The following is a 2,500-nucleotide window of genomic DNA, read 5'->3' on the forward strand; positions in this document are numbered from 1 at the left end:
AAACAGTCAAAGATTTCCTCCAGGTACAACCACCAAGATTCAGCAGAAATTGGCCTTCTAAGAATGGGTCCTTTCCAGAAGAGAGATTTCAAAGAGGCAAGAACAGGCGTGCCAGAGGTAGAGGGCAAGCTAGAGGCTCCTACAGAGGTAGTCAATGGCAGCCTCCTAACCAGAGAGGTAGTGCAGGTCCAGCAACTGCTGCACAAGGACAGACTTAATGACTTCACCTTGACCCAGTCGACCAGGGCTCAATTAGAAGCACCTTTGGGCGGAAAGTTGTCTTTATTCTCAAAAAATTGGCACAGTATTACAAGGGACAAATGGACACTGCAAATAATAGACAAAGGATACAGGTTCCATTTCCATACATTACCAGAAAGAAAGGGAATGCCAAACCTGCCACCAAATCAGAGGGCAGAGGCTTTAAAACAAATTGCCAACCTATTGCAAATGAAAGCTATAGAAAAGGTTCCTCTCTCAGAACAAGGCCAAGGATTTTATTCCAGACTATTCCTTGTCCCAAGAAAAGAAAAACAATGGAGGCCTATTCTCGATTTGTCCGCACTGAATACTTATCTCATTGTGACAAAATTCAAAATGCTGACCCTACAGCAACTCCTTCCCATGCTGGGCAAGGGGTCTTGGCTGGTAACTCTAGACCTCAAGGAGGCATACCTGCATGTCTCTATCAGACAATGTTGCGGAAGACACCTCAGATTTCTTGCAGGTTCAGAGCATTATCAATTTTCAGCATTGCCCTTTGGCTTATCTACTGCACCCAGAGTATTCACGAAATGCCTGGCATCAGTAATTGCACACTGCAGACTTCAGGGGATTCAAATATACCCGTATCTGGACGACTGCCTTATACAAGCGGACAGCCAACAAACTTTGGAAAAACATTTGAATTATGCCATCCACCTACTGCAGGCCTTGGGATACACAGTCAACATTCACAAGTCAAGACTTGTGCCATCCCAAAGAATAACTTTTCTGGGTGCGGAACTAGATACAACCACCCAAATGGCTTTTCTCACAGAAGAAAAACAAAGACAACTACCGGATTGCTTCAAAAATCTAAGAAAACAAACTCTGATGACTGCAAGGAAAATCCTGCAGGCCCTGGGTTACATGGCATCGTGCATTCTTCTGATTCCACAAGCCAGGCTGCATATGAGAAAACTACAATGGTACCTAAGGAGTTTATGGTCTCAGCACAATCATAGCCTAGAAGCTTTGATACCACTCATTCCATGCCTTCAAAAGGAATTCCTGTGGTGGGCCCAAGCAAGCCAGTCAAACAGGGGCCTGCCTTTCAGCAAGCCAGTAACCAACCAAACCATTACCTCGGACGCTTCATACCATGGATGGGGAGCACACATGGAGGACAGATGCATCCAAGGTCTATAGTCTCGGAAAGAATTGTGCATGCACATAAACCAAAAGGAAATGCTGGCAGTGATTCATGCAATCGAGGCCTTCAAGCTCTTTCAACATCAAGGCCACCTGCTAATAAGGACAGACAATACCACAGTTATGTGGTACATAAGCAAGGAGGTACCCATTCCTACCCTCTTTGCAGACTAGCAATGAATGTTTGGGAACTTTCCCTAAAACTCAATATAGAGCTGCAATCCCAGTTTGTGCCAGGAAAAGACAATATACTGGCAGACAGCCTAAGCAGAAATACCATGGACCCACACGAATGGATGCTGCACCCAGACATCTTCCATCAGATAACACAATCATGGGGGAGGCCGGACATAGATCTTTTTGCCTCCCACCACAATCATCAGTTGAAGAAATTCTGCACAAGGACATAACACCCACAAGCATGGAAAGTGGACGCCCTCTCTTTCAGTTGGAATACTCTAACAGTGTATGCATTTCCACCACTACCACTAATGACCAAGGTCTTACTGAAAATCAAGACAGAGCAGCCAAAAGTGATTCTAATAGCCCCGAACTGGCCAAGGCAGCACTGGTACCCACTGTTACGGAGCCTGTCACACACGAAGCCGTGGCCTCTACCACTATGGACACTCCTTCTGACACAGCACAATTACAAAACTCTGCACTCCAGCCTGAAAACCCAGCAGCCGACAGCCTGGCGAATACCTTGACTCCTCACCAGGAGAAGCTATCCAAGAGAGTGAAGGATATCATCATGGAAGCTCGCAGACCTTCCACGAGAAAGACATATTCAGCAAAATGGAAAAGATTCCACACTTGGAGCACCGCAAAGGGCCTAGATGCCACAGTGATGAGCATGGCACATATCCTGGAATACTTGGCAGACATGCTCCATAATGGCCTTTCTTACTCTTCCATAAAAATTCATGCTTGAGCAATTTCAGCAGAATACAATACTGATCCACCTATCTTCTCTCATCCTCTCCTAAGGCAGTTTCTAAGAGGAATTAAAAACATCAATCCTCCAAGAAAACCACCAGTGCCTACATGGGACCTTAACTTCATGTTGGAAAAGTTGACTTTACCT

The 2,500-nt window shown here is 45.4% G+C and overlaps 1 protein-coding gene across 1 annotated transcript in view; it reads left to right on the forward strand.

Moving 5' to 3' along the window:
• SS18L2 (SS18 like 2) overlaps positions 1-2,500 on the forward strand; it is a 389,778-nt gene that overhangs the window by 113,366 nt on the left and 273,912 nt on the right. The window lies entirely within an intron of this gene.

The sequence above is a fragment of the Protopterus annectens genome, chromosome 8.part0 (assembly GCF_019279795.1).
Source record: "Protopterus annectens isolate FY-2018-M chromosome 8.part0, PAN1.0, whole genome shotgun sequence".
NCBI classification, from domain to species: Eukaryota; Metazoa; Chordata; order Ceratodontiformes; family Protopteridae; genus Protopterus; species Protopterus annectens.